We start from the raw sequence: 22060 nt of genomic DNA on the forward strand, positions 1-22060 counted from the left end.
TAATTCCAAAGGTTGGTCATTTGAGAATAATGTAAAGTAAAGTTTGTAGTTGTATGCAAAGGGAGGTGTATGTGCACACTTCGTGTATGTGTATGAAGAAACGAAGGAATAAAAATTTGTGGCCTGGTTCGCAATTTCAGTGGAAATAGGAAAATAAATTGTACATGTGATACGCGGAAGAGGAAAGAAATAACGATACCATACGGAAGAATTGTACAGATGCATTAAACGAAATTTAAAATTGATTTCGTTTGAGTCATCGAAAGATTTTTATCGTATTATTATCGATTCGTAGAAATTCGATCGCGCATCAAATGTCACAAAGTTTGGCTCTTTAAGGTAGAAGAAATTAAGGTTAATAAAATTCATAGATTCCTAAGATACTTTTTTACGTATGAAGACAAACGTTGAGCTCTCGTGCTATTGTCAAAGTTAGATCAATTTCGATCGATCAGAAATTAGATCGGTGTTTTTCAAAGGAAAGAGACATTTTGAATGGTTGATCAGGTAGGAACGTCAACATTCGATTTTAAAAGAGAAGAGCTTCTTATTAATTAGTACAAAGTAGATTTTACTTTGCTCGCAATAAAACACGTATGAAATAAGAATAAAACAATACACGCCTTGCCTCCCTCCTCCTTTAATTACTTATCTCGTCTTGAATGAGTAATTATAAAATACGTCCATCGATAACGCCAGGAGAAAGTCTGTAATCATAACATTTTAATAACTGAGTAGCAACTCTATTAATTTATACTGCAACAGAAATTAGTCGTCGAGCATAAAAGACGCGTGGAAGTTGCAATCGTGCCGTAATCATGGTGCAATTTAAATTGCCCAGTACTGCGTTTGATTCAATGATTCCTAGGCGTAAAACTTGACAAGAAGAAATTCATTCTTGTCAAACTGCCACCCAACCCAGCGAGTTCGTTGAACTCGCAGCAACGCTATCTTCGCCCATTGCTCGTACCTGAAAACACCCATGTAACGATCTAACCCAGACACGAAACAACGTCCACGCGTTTACCAATTTTTTTAAATCCAAATCGTATCGCATACATTTACGTTGTTAAGAGCAAGTCGAATCGATTGACCAGAGGAAAAAATGTCATCCAAACGAACGCGTCGAAAATACACGAATAACAATACTTAACGCATAATTTCACCTATGATACACTTACGACATCTGACAATGGCTGGGATAATTAGAAAAGGGGTAAAAATACAGAGACCACGAAAGACGAAGGATCGACCGATAAGCGTTGTGTGCAGAGGCGCCCTCGATACGAGAGAAAGAGAAAACGAAAGGGGGAAAAAAATCGACCGATGGAATTCCGCTCGATGAGGGTGCACAGGGTAGTTCTGATTCGGTACGGCACTGCGGCATGCGCAATGTACGTAGACTCGGAAGGGTGGTGGTTCGAGAGGTTGATCGTCGTTGCCGCGGTTGGACAGAGGGGGCTACTGGAGCAGATATATCCTCGTGACGATGGAGGGGTGTTGCGGAGAAGGGTAAATGCGATGGAGGTTCGTTGAGAGGCGCGGGAGGGAGAGAAGCGGGAGGAGGGAGGTAGGTTAGTAGCGAAGGTACACGTTGTGCCAGCCGGCAGTAACGAGAGCCGTGCTTGCCACGGCCCACACGGCGACGTGTGCGTGTGCGTGTGCGTGGGTCAGCCTTGCCCCACATTCAGACAGTAGTCGCGCGTCTTTCGGCGAGGTCGAGCCGGCGCGGCGTTTCCGTCGAGTGTAGCGTCGAGAGAGACGCCGGGGATGCTAGTAGCGAGGAAGTGCCGGCGTCGAGCAGCGTCCTCCCGCCGGTTACTCGCGCGACGGCGCTCCGAGAACGCCGGCAAGGCTTCCGAGTGAACGAACGGCGACCTTCTTTCGCGGCTTACACACCGGCCGACAGCGTTTTTCTGTTTTCCTGCCTTACTAGTCGTCGTGTGCTACACCATCGAGAGAGGGTCGGTGCGCGTGGCCCAAGTAATCGTCCAGTGCGTCGACGTTGATGCGTGCGTGCGTGCTCGCGTGCCTGTCTGCCTCTCGCCTGCTAGCTTGGCTGCGTGCACGCGCGCGCGCGTGCTTCCATCTATTCGCGTGTAGTAGGAAAAACGGGCCGAGGTAGAACGCGAGGTGAAACGAGAGATGTAAGTCGTTGCTCGGTAGTCGGGGAACAGGCTCCCTTGCTCGGCCGGTTTTCGATTGCCTCGCGAGATCGTCTGGTGCGCGCGAGTGTGATTCCGTACTCGAGACTCGTGAAATTCGATTTACATGGAATCGTGCTGCTTTGTGAGTGCGAGGAAATTTGTGCGATTCTACTACGCATCGATTACGAGATAGTCGAAAATAGTTCAACGCACACAGTGATGTTCTTTGAATAAATGTCTAGTTTAAATGTGATGCTTCGCTTTATCGAGATATTTCGTGGAATGTCGCGTCGTGGAAAAATTCGAATTCGAACGGGTTCGAGGGGAGTGGGAAACAAGCCGCGAGGAACGCGACGCAGAAAAACCGGTCGATGCCGGGGCGGTCGCTTTAAATTCTACGATTTAAAATTCAAGCGAGAGTACCGTTTCTTACGCTGCCCGTGACGCTTCGCGAGATACGAAAAAGTCGGAGAAACTCGTTGTCGTTGGGGGAACACGGAATGCTCGGTATCATCCTCCTAACGACTTAAAATTCCAATGGAATGCTTGTCGGGGGAGGGGGGAAGGTTCGACGTTCTTTGAAGCACGGGAATTTCGTGGCCGTGAGAGAAACGGCGCGCACCGGAGAAACGAGCCACCTTTGTGATTGCTGCCAGACAAAACGATAATACGCGTTTCTTCCACTTCGAAAGCGAGCTATGCTCGACTTGCCTCCACGCTAGCCTTTCTTCCTGTCGGAAGGGGGGTTAAAACTAAGCAACTCGGGCAAACTTGGAAACGTTGAAAGCTCGAGACGACCGAAACTCTTCTTCTCCAGATCGAAACTTCCTCGATACGGAAAACTCGCGTTCCAACTTGGAAATTTATATGTTGAAATGCCCGATCGATTTTACATTTAGTCAAAGTTTTGCGAAGCCTTGCGATATGTTACAGTTATATAATTCGAATTTCCGAGGGAGATATAATTAATACCATATAATTCCACGCTATAGAGGTGAACGGTGAACCGCGATATTTATTATCGGAAGCATTCATTATACCGAGAGGAATTATTTTTTAGTTTAATATCGATAAAAAAAACAAGGAAATGTCGAATATGGTAAATTTCGTGTAACCGCAATTTCTGATTGTTTCTGAATATTAAAAACCTACGATAGAACTATTAAAACGTTAAATATTTAGAACATCGATGATCATAATTAAAAGGACGCGATGAAAATACATAAGTATACATATACGGTCATCTTTCTATCTCGATAAAAATCAACGTCAATGATTCTTAAAAGCATTTTTATGCTTTCAGTAATTGCAAAAACGACAAATCTAGAATCCATCCTTTTGACAGATACTTTCAAAACTTTCGTTAATTAATTAGAATTCGCAGACTTATACTTCACAGGTCGTGTTAAATTATCGGAAGAAGGCTCGAAGCAACTTTTTAATCGATCGAAAGTTTTCGTCTCATCTTTGATACGCGGTTACAGGTTAACATGACAAATGGAAGGTAGAAACGATCGACTGGATTCTATGGTTACGTTCCCTGTAATAAAAATCTTCCGCAATTGCGCCCCGGAAATTGGTTTAGCGGGTCAATAGCACGTTAGCTCAACGAGTTGAAGAGAGGGCACGCGCGTGTGTTCTCGTCGGAACGTTTGGAAATTCCCTATTTTTCTTTCCCTCCCTTTTCTCTCTCGCGTTTGTTCTGGCCAGTCGATCGATCGCAGGTTCGTTATAAATTTTCAGCAAATTTTCATTTCAAAGGCCGAACTTTACGCTGAATTTTATGCCTTCCGGTATCGAATCGTTGTGTTAGAAAACGTACCGCGTAAATCACGACCGTCTGTATATCATTAGCCTGTTGTTACTTGATCTTCACGTTCGGAAATTTCGTTTTTCCAATTTCGTGTTCCGTTTCAATTACACGATATCCACCAGAGAGAAACTCTGTCCGAATAACGAAATGTATGATTATTTTCGTTTGCAATAGCGAACGTATAATCTTATTTCTTACTTTGATCGTTAATATTTAGAAATTTTGTTTCGCGCGTTTCGTTTCAACAAAGCGAAACATTCCTCGTTTTCTTATGGAATTAGCATCATCTTTCTTTCTAGCAACTGTCCAGCGTCGTTTCAATTATACAATATCCTTTCACACGAAAAATTACCTCGAATCAATTCTTATCAACGTTTCATTGTGAAATATAGAATAATTTCCATCTTCTAATTTGATTGCAATTTTTCGAAGACTTACAATTAATGTAGTACTTCTTTTCGATAAAGTAATATATTATAATTTATTCACAATTTATCACTCATAAAAAGAAACTCTTCTTAAGTAGTTTATATCGTCTTATTACGAACGTCTTGTGCAGCATTATTCCATAACTGGATTAGATATTCAGCTCATCGTCACTATCCTCGATTAATTTATCGCCTTTATTCTATCTCAGTACAATAATATCTCTGTAGGATAAACCAGAAACTTTCTTCGAATACTCCTGTACTATTTTATTCCGACATAGAGAATTATTCTTACCGAAGGCAAACATGGTACTAGCAAATCTGAATATAATTCTGGTAACGTACCTAGCGTAACGTATCGTATGTTTTGTTTCGAAACGGAGCAATAAAGCAGAAATTCCAGTGCAAGTTCATTTCGTATACACGAGCTAACGTATACATTTGGTTACGATATCCGTGATTAATCGTTCCTCGTTTCGTTACGCCAGAAATAGAGGCACCAACGCGGTTTCATTGAGAATACGATCCTCCAGGGTTGTTGCTTCGAACTTCCATCTACCGTGACTTGTACATTGTATACGCGAAAATAAATCGCGTAACGCGAAAGCAGGTGTCCCTCAAGTGGTTCGCTCTGCTTTGGAAACACGTATTTCACATCTCGTAAGGATCGTAAAAAGAATCGAGTAAAAAAGGGTTTTAAAACACTTCCTTTTTTGATTTTGTTCCACTTTTTATAGTCCCTTCGAATTTCATTTGCGACAATTTAGCTTCAAAGATTTGTTTAGGACATTTCACCGGCGTAAAGATAGTTTGACAATATTCTTACGATTCTTTAATCGCTATACTCTATATAAGATATTTTGTTTGATCTTTCAAGTTGAATATATACGACTTTATCAGATTTATTGCTACGATAACGTCATATTATTGAACTACGTTTATCTGATTCTGATTAGTAGAATATAATGTCCGAGCTGTGAGAATTTAATAACATGTGACAAAGGAAGGTAACACAGAAATAGTAATACAAAAAAAAGAGATACAAGATAGATAGATATGTACTCTAGATAACTAGAACGTAAAAATCTACATGGATTACGAAGCATAAAATATATTCCCAAAGCCCTTAGTTCCTGTTTCGGAAATACCCTTCACGATTCGTGCGAGTTTTTAAAGCAGATAGTCTATGACAATTTCACTACAATTCCCAATAAAGAAACATCGCTGGCGACTTTAACTCTTTCTCAACTTTTCTATTCACTTTGCTATAATTTTATTCAAAAATAGGCGAGTCCATTTAAAGTTCCACCATCATCGTATTAGAGACCGTTATCTGCAGAATATCACAGGCAGTTGGAGAGCAGGCGAATATAGGAGCGAGTCTCGAAAGCCCTGTAGACTTTTCCGCTGGCCGCAGCTGACGCAGTATCTTGCGACGAACATGTTTGGTATCCTCGGTGAAGCGAGACACGAAATATTTTTTGCATTCGAAGCGAGGACTTAACCTTCCCTGGCGAGAAAACGTTGCAAGTTTCGCGTTCTCGTTTAAAGCGATAAGCTGTTGCGAAATGGATCGATAGAGCGCATAGAACTTCGAAACAATGCGTAAAATAATTCGATATCTTGAAATTGTACAGTATCCCTTACGGTTTAAAGGATAAATGAAACTTCTTTAGGGTGGAGGTCAAGGGAAGAGATACCTTGGAAGTTATCGTCAAATTTTGCTATTATCGATCCGTAAAATTGTTAATAAAAATATTTTCCAAACAAGAAGGATCGAGCGATTAATTCTTGTAGGCAACACCTTGCTCTCCTTTTAAGGCAACGCGATGTTTACCAAAATTTTCTCGTTCTAAACAATCAAAACTCTCGGTACCTAACAGCAATATAACTTCGAGTCATTAGCCATCGTCGAACATCAGCAACCCTTACTTGTGCTTTCACTAGCTACACGAAGTTTAGGTATTTGTTATAAATTGCCCTAAAGCTGAATAACCAATTGACCAACTATCCTTGACAAGCTTTAAAAATTTCTAACAAACATAAATCTAAAACAGAATATCGATCGATACTTTCACTTTTCAAGTTATAACTGAGCCCCGTTTTCTTCCCAACGATTCTCCTCTTATCGTTTTCCGATATATCGTATAGAAGAATCAGAGTCGTCACCGAAGCTCACGCTCCGCGCCCTTTCACGCTGTTATTCCCATTTCTACGGCCGCGAACGTTAAGAAAGATACCGAAAAGAAGGATAATTTTGCCTCGAGAGAATAACCACGATGTTGGTCGAATTTTGCTTTAAAAGAAGGGCGCGTAGATCTCGATAAAGCTGGGCGACGCTTTTAATGCTCAACGGACGTTTGAGCGCCGTGAAGTCAGGGGCTCGCCGAATTTCTTGCTGCCACCCTCGGCGTTATCTCGCGCTAGCAGCTCCGTGGCCGCGTTTAAATTCTGACGAGCGACGGGCAGCGTGTATCAGTGGCAAAAAGCGCGGTGATTCGCAATGGAGAAAGGAGATCGTAGGTGGTTTGGTAGCAGCGCACGCGTTCCTCGTATTTTGCACGTTCCCCGCGGCGCGACGTGACGCGACACTGCGTGATCACCGTACGCATCACCGCGTGAAATTCCGTTTGCAGAGGCGGCGTGATCAACGAGGAAAAGTGTCTTATATCGGCGGAAGGTGCAGCACACGTTGGAGACTGAACGAGTTAAGAGCTCGGGGAGAAACTCGGTACCGAGGGAAGGAACAGGGATGAATAATTTAAACGAACGAATGGGAACAGTCTGACATATCGATTAAAAGAAGGGAGAGAAGAATAGAGAAGGTTTTAGAGAACGAAGAGTGGCTCGTCGATGGAATCACGATAGCTAACGCGAGATTAAAGATACCACTTATATATGTGTATATGGAAATATATGAATATATGATAATTAATTATTAAAAAGAAAAATCTACTAATATATTAAACGTATATATCTCTGGAGAAAAAAAAGAGTTATTATTCGAATCTATTGTTTTATCTACTCGTTCGAGGTTTACACGTTGTCCGATAAGAATATCTATGTTAAGCCTAATGGTGCGCGCGGGAACACGCGCGTAAGTATCAGCGAGAAACGCATGAACGAGAACACTTTCGAATTAAGGGAGAGAAGAACGACCAAAACGAATGTTGTCAATTAATATTGTATATTATTCAGATCACTTCCGGAGTTTACGATTTTGCCTAGTTCAATTACTAACTACCTTTACGCGCCGTTCCCTCTGTAGCCGTTCTTCGAATTCTACCTCCAGCTTAAGAATAATTTAAGAGAAACTGAAAGAGTCGACAACGAAAGCGAAGAAGAAGAAGAAGAAGAAGAAAGAAAAAAAGAGAAAATTGAAGAAAGAAGAGGAATAAATGAAAAAAGAAGTAGAGAAAGAGTAAGAGGCAAGAAGGAGTGGAGAGAAGAAACAGAGAGAAGGGTAAAACGGCCTACAAATGTATTTAGATTTAGTGCGCGTCACGGGTCCTCGACCGGACCCTTCCCAATGGTTGTACCTGGTTTAATCTGCAGTTAAGACTTCACCCGTTCAAAACGGAAGCTACGTTCGGTTTCCGTATCATTACGAAGGTAAGGCAACAGTAGAATAGGTCCTTCAAACACCGTCTTTACGATCTCGAACAGTTTCCATGGTGCTGTATGACTCGTGGTTTCTATCCAATTTTGGATATCCTCGTTCTTGAAGATTCAACGAGGCTGCGCTGTATTTCCTACGGATATGTAGAATGAATAGATAACACTTGTTGCCTCTAAAAGCATCGTCATTTTTGTTTTCTATTTGTTTTTCATTCGCCATGGCTGCGTATCCTTCGTACATAGGGAGGCAGACAGTATTCGTGAAGCAAGGACATCGGAAGAGACAGATTCAACAGGAAAATATTCACGAGCATCGTGTATTGTAAATGATTACAACGCGGTGATATTCTCTATATTTAGTATATCGCCATTCGTTTGAGAATTAAAGTGACGTTTACAACGACGCTGCAATGATTTCGATACGACTGTGTAATATCTTCGTTTCATCCCCTGAGAAATGGATGGACTGGTGATAACGTTTGATTAAACGATTTCGTGGGTGGTTGGATAATTGTTACGTGAGATTAGTATTATTCGGTTGTACAATGTTCAGATTAATTTTCACGTGTTTGTCCTTAGAATGTCGTATTTTCTTATGGCCCGGTATTCTGAGTACTTTGGTATTTCTGAGTGCTAAGGTTACAAACTCCCGCTGGAAAGTTTAAGGACGACTGTTAAAATTGGAAAATGTTGCGAATGAATTATATCGTAATATGAAATTTAACGTGATAATTTATATAATAAGCAAAATGATATATTATATTATTGATATATTAACAATTTTATTAAAAGATGCCTACAATTTAAAATCCACAATCTACGTGAAACATAAAAATTTTATTACAAATAGAATAAAGTGTGTATTAATGAAAAACACGTAGGATTGTGATCCACTGCGTTTTCAGGGAACACCAAGGAAATAGATTCTTGAAAATCGAAAGTTTCATACGATAAACTTTTATTCGATGGAATAGGCTTGAAAGTTTGTCTTGTTATGGGTTCGATGGTCATTAGCGTCTAAATATCCTTGTAAGTATCAGAGTTACGAGAAACTCTTGTTGGGACAGAGTTAGTCAGTTCGAAGCGACTCGTTCTCTGACCGTAATAATTTCTTTGTAGGCTTAAGTTCTCGTTGATTTTCCAGTGATTTTAAACAAAGTATACAATTGTTTCGTTTTCAGAGCTTAATGAAGATCATTCGGTTAAGTTTTAGGACGCATACATTTTCCCAATTATTCTCTGTCAATTGTTTCACTATATCGCTTTTGAACAAATATATATGTTTAATGAATATACATTTAAAGATAGGAAATTTGTATCATCGAATTATAACGTCAAAAATCAATGAAATTGAAGCGTTTAATTTATTTCTGGATTAGCGACTATTGTTTAAATTTACGATAAACTATATGTTCTATATTCCATGAAAGTTTACGTACAATTTATTAGGACACTTATCCGCTAATAATCTTTATAATACACAGTTCTGATACAGGTGCAAGTGATTGTACGATTAAAATTATCGAGCGAAATTAACAAAATCCAGTCGCTGATGAGCGATGTCCTCTGGAACGAGTTAATTAATCGCTTATGTATAACAATATGTGAGCCAGCTTATAAGATACAAACTTCTGTGAACTTTCACGCGTAAGTACACACGCTTTCTGGCAGATAAAAGTACTTATTTTACATATACAAACACAGAACTATAATTTCACTAAAGCAATCATAAAATATTAGGTCGTCCGAAAAGTTTCTTTCGTCTTATAGGGAAATAATGGAAGCACATTTTCCCTTTTATATTATTTTGTCGAATTACGTATAATCCATTGTGTTCTATCAAGATAAAGATTACAACGTTCGATAGATTAGGTTTCATGTTTGTATAAAGATGCGTCGTTGTAAAAGAAAGACACTTTTCGGACAAAGCTAATAGAAATCAAAATTTATTGATTGCCTTTAGAAGCTCAAATAAGATCAATACGATCAAACGTATGAAAGTCGATTAAGTTTTTAATGTCGCTCATCGACGAATAAGAATACTTTGTAATTCGATTGTTCACATCTCGTGCAAACTAGGAAAACTTTTTTCTTTCAATTAGGGGCCTGTCGGCAGACAGAGGCAGCGTATGGAATCGGTGACACGTGGTCGGAATAATTCCGCCATTCCCGTCCCATTCTTCTCTTTATGGTTTCTCCGACACGTTCCGTGTCGCTGCCTTCAATTAACTTTCCGGTCGCGTTCCACGGAAAAAAGGAAGGTTTCGTCCTGTAAGGATTCCCGGACGTTTCCCAGTTGAAAGCCAACAAGGAAAACGCGGTGTAATAAAACATGCATGATCATCTACTTGGTCTGGACCCCTGCTCGTTTCACGCAGAAATAACTCTTCGAGGCACGCTATCGTGTCGCTCTTTGATTAAAATTTATGAAAGACAGCAGGGTTCACTGCCTCGTAGTTGCAACCTGGACTCGGATAACGGCTCGTGAAAATGTCGATCTCGATATCGCTTGTTCTATCGTATTATTTTTAAATTCACGATGCCCGCTTTCCATTGTAATTTCAAATTGAGAGGATACTGTTACCGTCTTGAGACACTGTCAAGCGATAAATTGGATTAGTAAAATGTAGTGGTAAAATGGATATTAATGTTGTTGGGCGTTGAAAACGTAGGAAATGTTTGATTGTAATTAAAATCTCAGCCCACGCGAATTTTGTCTTAGATTATAAATAAAGAAACGCGATAGAAATAAACAAATATGTAATTATTTTTCTATCGAATCATATTGATTTTGTCAAAAATCTCAACATATTTTTAGTAATTACAAAGGCAAGAAATGTGAAACTAGAATGAAAGATTTTGAATGATTTGGTGGTTCTAGTTTCAAACTAAAATAGAATAATGTTGAATAAATCGCGAGAGAAGATAGTTTGTTCGAGAAATTGTGGCTTTAAAGGAAGCAAACGTAGTTCGTAAAATATCCTTTATCCATTGTACATAAAACAGTGTCGGTTTATGGGTGAAATAGCGCGATTATGAAGGAAGATACAATAACTCAGCGATGTTATAGCGCAAGAAACCTCTCTGTGATTTATTTGAACGACAAGCTCGATTGCCGCTCGTGAAATTAAGCTTTTGGTCACTTGGCAGACACGCGGCGCAATTTCCTGGTCGCGTCGCGTGAGAACGGAGCGCTTTTACGAGCTTCGCCAGGAAGAAGCCTAGCTCTGAAAAATCGCTTAAACTTGCCAAGACACTTGTTGACATCGCCTTCCGCTCTCTATCGCACTTACCATCTCTTTTCTTGCAACATGCGATAATACATCTCGAAATCGTACTCAGGATTGTTAATTATAAGCGGCCCGCGGATAAGACGCATGATTAATGATAGATGTTGTTCGATGCTGAAACAGTTAACGAATAATAATAAAATAATTACGTAGAATTTCGTAAATGCGATACATAGCGACGCGTATGTATATCGAAGAAAGCTTTTAACGTATCAAATATGACGAAGTCGTGGAATTAAAAACAGAATAGCTTGAAATTTGCATTTTATATTATAAATATATCACATAGTATTATAAAAACATAATCAGTTTTTCGTACGATTTTTCTTCAATTGTTTATTTTATATAAAACGTGAAGTGGAACTCTTTCATTGTGTTAGTACAAATTTACGTCAATCACTTAATAATTATGAATACAATAGAAAAATTATTCGCAGGGACAAATATTATACACTGGAAATACAGTGCTCGTCTTTTCAATAAAGTTCTTCTCAATGAACTTTTGTGTCTTGAACAAACTGAAGCATCTTCCTAATCAAACAAAGTTTTACCGCCGCAGGTTATGAAATATACGAAATATTCAGAGTGCAATCAAGGAGTATGCATTAATGGTTAAAGTTGGTCGACAGCTATAACCGAATTCTACGGAAGCGTGACAGTAGATAAACCTTGTTCATTGTCAGACAATAAAGCTGTTATTATACCGGCAGCGATAAAGTGCTAGGATTAATGCAGAATACATTGACTACGCATTCGAGTACGATATTCAACCGAAACAGTTTCTTTAAAGGTCTTCGTTAAATAACAGAAATATAATTATAATTGCTGCGAGGTGCAAATAAGGTATGCAAATCATACGATAATGTCTTTAATAAATTTTAAAAGAATGTTAGAGAAAGAAAGAGAGAGATTATATAATTATAATAATAAAAAATATTTTCACAGATTAATTATTAATATAAATGTTGATTCCGCATTAATCGTTACTCTGCAAAATACGCGCATGTAATTTAAAAGTATGACAGTTTTTAAATATTTGAATTTACAGATACTGAAGTCTCTTTCCACTTGCACAAATATCAAAAATGTAGTTATAAAAATATAAAAGCAGCAGAATTCTCGAGAACCAGGAAGCGAGACGATTAAAAAATACACGTTGTATGATATTTAACATTTTGAAAAAATGATCACCTTCCGTTTGCAGAAATATAAAATTAATAGAAACGAAATATACTAAACTTCATAAAACCAGGAAATGCGACTAAACAAAAATACACTTTCTATTCTAGAAAGCTATCGCATCATTTTCATTAATAGACATCAATTTCTCCGCTATAATTTTCCACACGATATGCAACTGTGTTTACTTTAAAATATCACAGAACGTTTCTCGAACAAAGACAAATTTAGAAGCGTCCCAGGCGTCGTGACGGTTCCTTTCGGTTGACCTCGACGAACAAGAGATTGTACGCGCAATTCCACCTGACTGTCGCGTGTAATTGCTTCATGAACATCGTCTGTGATCCGATGGAAAGCGATGCACTAGGCGAGATCGGTGTCCAGTCTCCAGGGCATTAAATGAAGTTGTTATCGCGCGATCTCGCCCATTGTTATCCAGATATTTTCATTCTCTCTGGAACAACATTTTCATTACTCAAACACGGACCGATATCGGGATAATGCGACGACTATGCAATTCCTTGATATCTTAAGAGCTATTCGTTTCGTTTCATTCCGCGTATTTCGTTTCCCGCGAGAACCAATTTGCCTTGTCGCCGCGCCGTCGTTCTCTATCGAGACATATCTGTTCTTGCTTGCGTCTAATGAATTTTTTCCTCTGTTCTGCGAGATTGAGAGCGAAGAAGAGCGCGGAAGAGGAAATTTAACGATTGATTTTATGAAAGAAAATGGTATGCGATGTGTTCGATTGCAAACAGTCGCGCGTTTTGAGACCTCAAGAAGACTCGGTAAAATTTGGAATTTTTCGAAATCTGACAAATCTCTCTCTCTTATATCGTTAATTTTTTACGATAACGATTCGAAAATTCGTCAGCTCTAAAACGTAAAGAAACGTCACACGTGTTTTCAAGTTCCTGAAAATAATTAATAACAACGACAAGGTAAGAGTAAGAAACTTTGGATGTCAAGCGATTGAGAGAGGTCAGGGATGATGGCGATCAGCCAGTGGCAAGGCAACAACCCCGTTTCGCGTAGTTGCGCTAAAGCGATTTGACGAATCCCATGCGACGCGTGCCGTGCACATACTGCTTCACCCTCATCCGCTTCTTCATTATTTACTTATTCTCCGAGGTAAAGGCGACTTTAGCTCGAGCACCCTCTTGTCTCTGACCTCGTATTTTAAATATTTGCAATCGATACGGGCGCCGTCTACGAGTCATTGACTCCTTTTCGCTTCTTCTTCCTTTGTTTCTCTCCTCCTTCTTCGGCCAGACTCATTCTATTTTTGTACCTTTCCGTAATTCGGTCGAGCCCTTCATTCTGATACTTTTATCTTTTTACAAGCATTTCATCTATCCTCGGCTATGGTCCAATTCAAGTAAAAGATTGTGAAAATTTCGTTTCTTTGGACGCGAATGGTTTTGAAAGAGACGAATGGATGCTGAATGGTAACTTGTCAAATTTATCAAATGGAAAATGTGTTCCTCGTGAGACGATAGAAGTGTTCGCGTGTTCTTTCGTGGATCTATCTATAAATACAATTTTGCTTTTCAAAATTTGATTTACCGATTTCGAACATTTTCCATTTTGAAAATTCTTCGGTGAAATCGCCAAGACGACAGAAGGAGGAAGCTTGGCTACTTATGTCTGTTGGAATTAGCTTGACTCGTTGACTTACCGTATGAGTAACCGTATTATATACAATGTACGTAATTATGTACATTACATGCTTCAAAGTTTCTGTTCCATCCAGGCTACTGTATAAGTACGGAAATACGGAAAAATCTTGTTTCTATTTTTTTTCTAGAATATAGAACTTTTGTGCACTGACTTTCTTCCACTTTGGAGCATGATAAATATAGAACGATTGTCGTGTTTTTATTTCAAGTAACAAATATAAATTAAATTAAGACAAATTTAATACAAGGGCTTCCTGGAATTGTATTAGGTTGCCCGAAAAGTTTTTTTCGTTCCATAAGGTGATAACAGATAAGCAACAATTTCTGTTTTGTATTATTTTATTGAATTAGGTATGATCCATTTCGTTCTATTTCTATTATTATGTTCGTGCATAATTGTTAAGGTATAGAGAGGATTTGGAAAAACAAATAGATAAACATTTATTTACAAATTATTCAGCTCTACGTGTACGTTACTGTTTGTTTTCTTCTGATTACTTCTAATCGCTTCTAACGGCTTTTAATAATTTCTACCCGTTTTTAATCGCTTTTGTCTCAACTGAGACCTTTCCTTTTTTTCTTTTCTTTTTTTTTTTTTGCACGTGGAGAAATCCTCATGGACACTCCGCTGCTGCTAATAATCGGCAACAGCAGAGTAGTGTCGGACTCTTCCCGACTAAAACTTCACGATGACCATCCTACGCGTGTGACAGGAGTGCTCCAGGGACCTCTTACGAATTATCTTTCCGTTGCACCCCCTTCCCGCGTCCTCTTGTTCGAACCAGTCTTAAAAATTCCCTGACTGAAAAAAATCTGGCAAGTGCCCCCGAAAGGCGACAGTGCCTTACCATTTATACGTGTTCTATCGTTGTCTAGGGGAGTGCTAAACGTCACTTTCACGCGTACAGTATAAATGTACCATCTATTTAACAATAATTCAATAAACTAATATAAAACAGGAAACATAATGCGTGTATTATTTCCTTATAAAACGAAAGAAACTTTTCGAACAATCTAATATACTGATCACTGAATATCTCTACTCTTCCTTCGACGAGTACTCGTTCTCTTCCTCCCTGTACATTCCACGTGCACATCGTAACGACGTTACACGTAACATACAACTTACAGCTAACGTACATTTCGAACGGAAAAGAGAAAGAATGAAAGTAACCTTGAAGTCTAGGAAATTCGTCTGCAGGAAGTAAAATCTAAGCTTCCTTGAGAAGGATGATATTACTCTCTATTCTCATCGGAAGTCGTTTCGAGGACGCAAAGACTAAGGCGGAGCAGCCCAGTGAGTTTACTTTGGAAACGAGTGCCCTCTAAACGCTGGAACCGCCTTTATTGGTTCATAAAGTCGAGATACCTTAGAGTTTAGAGTACCGAAACTCCTTTGTTCCACGGGGGAGCACTTATTCCGTGGAGATGAGTTCGATATCGCACCGTTTAATCTAGATTTATTTCGCCTAGAATGCGAGGTCGCAACGCCGTGAAATTCTCTCGGTAGCTATGTACCTTTTAGCCAGCCACCGCATCCTGAAAATCTTCACCGCGCTGGAATTACTTGGAACTTTTGCAACGGTATCCAGCTTAAACGCTGTCACGATTTTCATCGCGGTTCAGCCTCGTCGTCCACCGGATATGGACGATCCGTGGCGAAATATTTCGCGATGCTTTCTCGGTGTTAAAGTCGGCTTATAATTTAGACAGGGGCGGACCACGCATTACCACGCAGCTAATGTCACGACCGGCACACTTCAAATTCGATGGACTGATGATGGAGATAAAGATGTGTATCATAAAGATGTAATATAAATAACATAAAGATGTAAATATGAAATAAAGATGTGCCTAATGAGCCATCCGCCGAATGTTCGAGAAGAAGGCGTGCGTGGCAACGGTCGCGGACGCCTAACAAACGCGTGGATAGTGAGGATATTGAGAGGTGACAAAGGAAAAAGGAACAGATCCGATCGAAAGTCAAATTGTAAGAGCTTCAGTCTTGGAAAGTCACGGCTGCAGTTCAGAAGCAAATTGTAATTAGTGTAAACCGAGTGTTAAAAAATAAATTCTTTTTTTATTTTTGTTTTCATCTTCGATTTCTTTTTTTTTATTTTATGTGACACTAACATCGTTTTTAACGGATAATTTGTAGCGGCACATGAGCTAGAGGACATTCTGTTGAGAATCTTGGATCTTGATAGCCGAAATAATGGTATAGGAACACTAAATTTACACTTAGAATTCATATTAGAATAGTTATATATTTATTTGATAAGCGATTTCAAAGATATTCATCGATACACACTTGCACGCGTCTCAGCACTTTCTTCCACACCCGACTGTTAAACTGACTGAACAGTTTACATTCATTTGTCTTCGAGACACACACATACTTCCACACATTGATATTCGCATACAAGTATTACTACTACACAGCTAACCTAGTCTAGCACATAAAATTATACGTATCTCAATAAATTCAAATCATGTTGTTGTTTTGCCTCGGAGTATCAATATCGTTAGGATACACACAACGTATTAATAAATAACCTCTGGACAAAACAATGTCGCCGCTACGTGCAACCATCGAACGAAGACGAATTCAAATTTTCCGGCTTTCAGTTCAGGTATTAGTCAGTCGCGCGAGTCAATGTTAGAGTATCTATCAGTTATCAACGAGTTATCAGAGATCTAATTAGTGATTTACACTATCTTTAGCGAATCTGTTAGTACGAGCGATTATTGTCTGTATTAATTTATTTATCAATTTAAATGTACTTCGATTTTCAACAGCCAGTTATCTCGTTATTCGAACAAATCAACCATCCTCTACAGAGACTAAATTCTCTACATTGATAACCCCGACGTGAGTTGAACACGACTAAACAGTAGTACTCTCTACAAATTTATAGGAAATAGGTATTGTAATAGTAAATTTGAAGATGTGATTTTAAGTGCGGAAATTAAATGACTGTTGTTGGTTCAGATTTTGAAGAAATAAAATTTCGTATAAGATTTTGTGTACATACGTATACACAGACTGACGAAATTATTTGAACGCTTTTAGTACTACCATTCGTATCTCTTATTTCAAGCCGAAATGTGGTCTATACGCGGTTTCGTTGCCCCGTTCGAATCACATAAACGTATATATGATAACAAAAGACTAACGATTGTATTGCGTGCCTCTGCTGCGATATTATATAACGTCTTCTGGGAACATTAGCTGGAAATATGAAACGAACAACTTACCGGTAATTTGTGTAACGTATATGTATAAAGAAGCAGTTGTTGCTGCTTTCTTAGAGATAAAAGGTTTCATTTATTGTTACTGTTATACCGTTTAACTTTGACGTTGATGGATCATGGTCTTCTGAAACCGTTATGAAATATGATAATGGAAAAGAAAATGAAATTTACGTTGCAATTCCTTTCATAACCTTGACCCTTGAGAAAAATGACAAAAAATACTGAAATGCAACAACAGCACATTTTCAAATTTATGGTTTTACGTGTTCGAATTTTTCAATACTCAAACTTTTAAATATTTACATCTCAAAATATCCAAGCTTTGAAATATTCCAATTTTCAAAATCATATTTCCTGTATATATATTACTTTAACTCATGGTTTCCTTTCTCTGCCTTTCAAAAAAGGATTCCTGTCAAAAATAAGGACACGGCCGTCTCGAGACAGAGACGCGTCGATTTCCTACCGTCTATCAGAATCTCCTGGTATCCCTTTATCCGCGCTTTTGCAATGTGATGCAATCCACGGTAAGGATAGGTGTCACTTTGCATCATGCGGCGACTATTCACTGGAACGTTTCACCGTTATCGCTTTCGAGTCGCTTCGGAATAGCGTGACCGACGTACATATTTGGAACTGTCAGGGTTTCGTTAGTACACAACCATTGGATAATGGTTCCCCATTGACTGGATCGCTTACGTTCGGTCTCGGGTGTCCGTTTCGCAATTCCTCGTCTGCCCGAACGTCAAATCGGTCGCTCGTTAACCGTTTGAAATCTCATACGCGATACGCGCAAGCTATTACGTTGTCGACGTTTGTTTCCCATACGAGTAATCGTATCCACTAAATTGATCTTTGATGAATGATTGCCTCTTTGGATAAGTTCCTCTTCAGAGAAGAAAAATTTCCTCTTGAGAAATTTAATCTGCTTTGTAGAGGACAGGATCAAGAGAAGCAAGTTGGCTGAATCTAAATGCGACGCACGGTGTACAAAGTTCTATTAATCCAGATTATATTGATAATTAGTAACAATTGTTAATCTGTGTTTAATAGCCTTGTTAAAGGGTATGTTTTCGAGGTAATCTTCTGTTTCTTTAATTCCTATATAATTATATATTTTCTTTTATACAAATAAAAAAGTACACACAGTATTCGTGTTCAAATTGAGAAAGTTGTGTCAAAGTCGTTGCCATACACAGCCGTGGCATGAATCAAGGATTCCGTAGTGTCTCAATCGGCGTTAAGCACTGGCGTCGATTGTTGAGACTCGCAGGAAATGTCTCTGATCTAGAGATCACCTTTGATGACTCCTGGAAGAGAATTGCTAAGTCCCGCAGAACTGCTGATTGGTCATTGTCTTTAGTAGGGCAGTCAGCAACCTTGGAAATTCTCGATCAGGATGTCCCTTGGAGGAGATAGGCGGAAGACAAGAGAGATCAGGAAGACAATTTAATTTCGAGTCAAGTCAGAGAATCAGAGGAACTAAGATTACAAGTAAAATAGTTGTCAATCAAACAACAAGTGAGAATCAGTGCCAGTCAAGAGACTTATAATGATCATGTCCCCAATACGTTAAATTGGGTAGTGCTTCGAACGTAGACGGCACGTAGTTGTGCAGTGCTCAAAGCCAAAAGGAATCAGTTGGAGAGCAGTCGAGTAGAGCAGCGTTGCGGACCTAACAAAGAAAATGATAAAACTTCTATCTTCTTCGGTTTTGAAATGGTAGATAAGATATTTTAACTAAAGAACGTAGTATGCGTGTATAAACATGTAAACATTAAAATATATCCGAACTAAATGGAAAGACACAAGTATATTGAACTAACCTTTCGTACGAACATACTTCTATAAAATTGCATTCTTTTCGTAAAGATTCAGTTGTCATTGAATTTATTTCGACATCATGTTACATGCATAACAAATACAATTTCTACGTAATTCTCTCAATTTCCTTGTACTCGTCCACAGTCTTGTCTTATATTTTACTGCAGCATTTTTATGCCCTTCTTATTTCTTACGAATTAACCAGAATTAAACAGAATTAAAAGAGGAGATGTTGCTATGCCATAGCGCAATCTCCAGAACCAAACGCGTTTTCAGTCGAAATATAATATATTCATAGCATACACACCAATTGAAAATGTTGTATTAATGAATTTGTAAACGTTGCAAATAAATCAAAATAATCTACGTTTACAGCAATAATAAAGTATTATTAATAGAAAAATAATACTTATATATGGAACAATATTTGATTTACAAATAAAAATTTGAAATCCTCAAAACAGTATAATAACAATCAAACTTTGAAGTGTACAATTTTAAAACTATATTTTAACTATTATATTGTCACTTAAATTATCGGAATTATCTAGAAAAAAATTCTCTAATAAATAAACTAATCACTTACACCTCAAATTTTGAGCTTCATTTATTTTTTAAACCATTGGCCTAGAAAATTTCGTTTATGCAGCGTTCTGCGATCCTCGATTTCCTCTCGCAATTCGTTTTACAAAAAGAATCCTGGTCTATCCACACCGTCCTCTCCCGCCTCGATTGTTCTCTATTTTATCTACATTCCTACCTTCCATCGTCATCTAGCCTGTCTCTCTGTTTGCCCGTTATTTTTTCTCTAGACAATAGTACACGATAGTATATCCGAGGAGATCAAAGCACGGAGCAAGCGTGCTCGTAAACACATGTTCTATCCACACAGATAGCATTGTTCTTTACTATTTCTTTCTTTCTCCTGCATTTTCGCTGCGTTTTCCCGTTGTCTGGGGTTTTTTTCTCTACTTTTGCTTTCTTTCATCTCGTAATCGTTCTTTCTTGTCAGTCGAGTTTCGTCTACATGCGTTAATTTCGGACGATTGTGTCTGAGTCGAAAGCAAATGACGGCTAGTATCGAAGATTGTTTGAAAAAAGGAAATGTGAGAAAGAATCCTTGAACCATGTAATAAAACGAGGAAATCAGATTGAAGGATTTACGAAAAGATTACGTGTCTCTCTATGGCTAAGATTTTTTCAGATACAAAAAATATACGTGTACATATATATAAATATTTTAATTAATTTCCACTTATTAATTATAATTCGACGTTGTAATTTAGTTAAATACTGTTGGATATTCTGAAATACTTGTTGGAATTAGGACAAGTGAGTTTGGGATTAGTTTATATGCTGTGGGAAATTTTTACTTTTAGAATAATTACGAAGCAAGCAAGGTTGAATTTGGTATAAAAACTTCTGTTAATCTGCTAATAAATTTTATTCTTCTGAAATGCTTCGTTTTTTCGGTATTTCTATGCCCTACATGAACTCAATGATATCACGTACTTTGTTATTAATTCTTGCACGTTCCTCGCTGCGTTAATATCGACACCTATAATTCCTGCTCGTTGCATTGATTGTAATTCCGATTCGATAACAAAGGCAATTTGTACTCTTGACGAAGTTTAATTCAAACACTTGGTTAGTATAATTTCTATACTTCAAAAGGATACTTTGAACGTCTAAATACGAAATGATATTTACTATAATTATTTTACATTGAAATATGTGTATATACACTGTATAGTATATGTACCATTAGCAAAACGTGTGAGTAACGTACGTAACGAATAAGCCATTAGTGTTTCTTCATAAGTGAGTATAATATTTTGATATTATACAACCTACTACAGACTTGACTCACTCGCACAACGTTGAATAATTAACGACATCTAAAGTAGCCACTGAAAAAATCATAAGATTCATAAGGGCAAGAGGCCAAGTAAGAACGGTAAGAACGAAATAAAAGTGACAGCCCATTTATTTCCGTGACCTCACCTGTTATCGTAACGTAACGATTGGGTAAAAATAAAATAATGAAAACTGTAGCGTACTTGAGAAGTGTAATTCAGATACTTAGAGATAATTTTTTAGGTACTAAGCGCTATTCATGATTTTATTACAACTTTAAAAATATTTATCGTATAGACAAAGGTATATTGCGAGAGAGAGGAAGTGATGATTGTTTATTCGTCGAATATGTAAAAATTTGAAATGTTTCTAAAACTAATAAAAAAGTTAAAAATAGCAAGTTCGTAAATTTCAAAACTAAGAAATCTCCCGGTTTAGGATATTCTGAGAAACATTCATACGAGAAATTGCTTCCTTTAACAATTCAAACATTAAATATTTTTTACTTCTTGGGATGATTTTTGCCCTCCCATTTTGTCGAGTTGCGATATTTACGAGAGTGATATGAAAATGCAAGAAAAGGTGTATGAAAGATATTCTTATCTTTTCTATAGTAAAGTAGCGTACATGTAAGTCAGTGGTACTTACCGTTCTGACAGTAATATCATACTTCGATATAAGCTCCTGATACGAGAAGCTCGATTGAATCGACACAGTGGCAAGATTACAATGCTACATTGACAAGGAAGTTTCTTTTATCAGCAGAACTTTTCATATCGCTTTAAATGGCGCTTCTCAACTTTACTCTGTCGCTAATGTCCTGCGATGAACTAATATCTGTAACTTTTGATATTCGCCTCATGTATCGTTGACATATACTACTGCCATACTAAGATATCAATTCACTTGAGAAAGTTAAAAGACGTATTTATATTCCATAATGGTACTTTTGCTCCTCAAGTTCTCTCCA

The 22060-nt window shown here is 38.2% G+C and overlaps 1 protein-coding gene and 1 pseudogene across 13 annotated transcripts in view; one reads left to right on the forward strand and one right to left on the reverse strand.

The window, feature by feature from the left end:
• Positions 1-22060, forward strand: part of LOC117214741 (protein unc-13 homolog B-like) — a 371198-nt gene that overhangs the window by 147233 nt on the left and 201905 nt on the right. For 5 of the 13 annotated variants that reach the window (XM_033461037.1, XM_033461041.1, XM_033461036.1 and 2 more), the window contains exons 1-2: positions 1625-2147; positions 7025-8000. The exons of 5 other annotated variants lie outside the window; for them this stretch is intronic. The gene's annotated coding sequence lies outside the window, so the exon portion shown is untranslated. Of the gene's footprint in view, positions 1-1623; positions 2148-2167; positions 2290-7024; positions 8001-22060 lie in introns of those variants that run through there. 3 more of the 13 variants (XM_033461039.1, XM_033461040.1, XM_033461038.1) reach the window with 2 other exon arrangements.
• On the reverse strand, positions 14960-15054 carry LOC117214875 (annotated as a pseudogene).

The sequence above is a fragment of the Bombus bifarius genome, unplaced genomic scaffold (genome assembly GCF_011952205.1).
Source record: "Bombus bifarius isolate JDL3187 unplaced genomic scaffold, Bbif_JDL3187 scf7180000009243, whole genome shotgun sequence".
Lineage (NCBI taxonomy): Eukaryota > Metazoa > Arthropoda > Insecta > Hymenoptera > Apidae > Bombus > Bombus bifarius.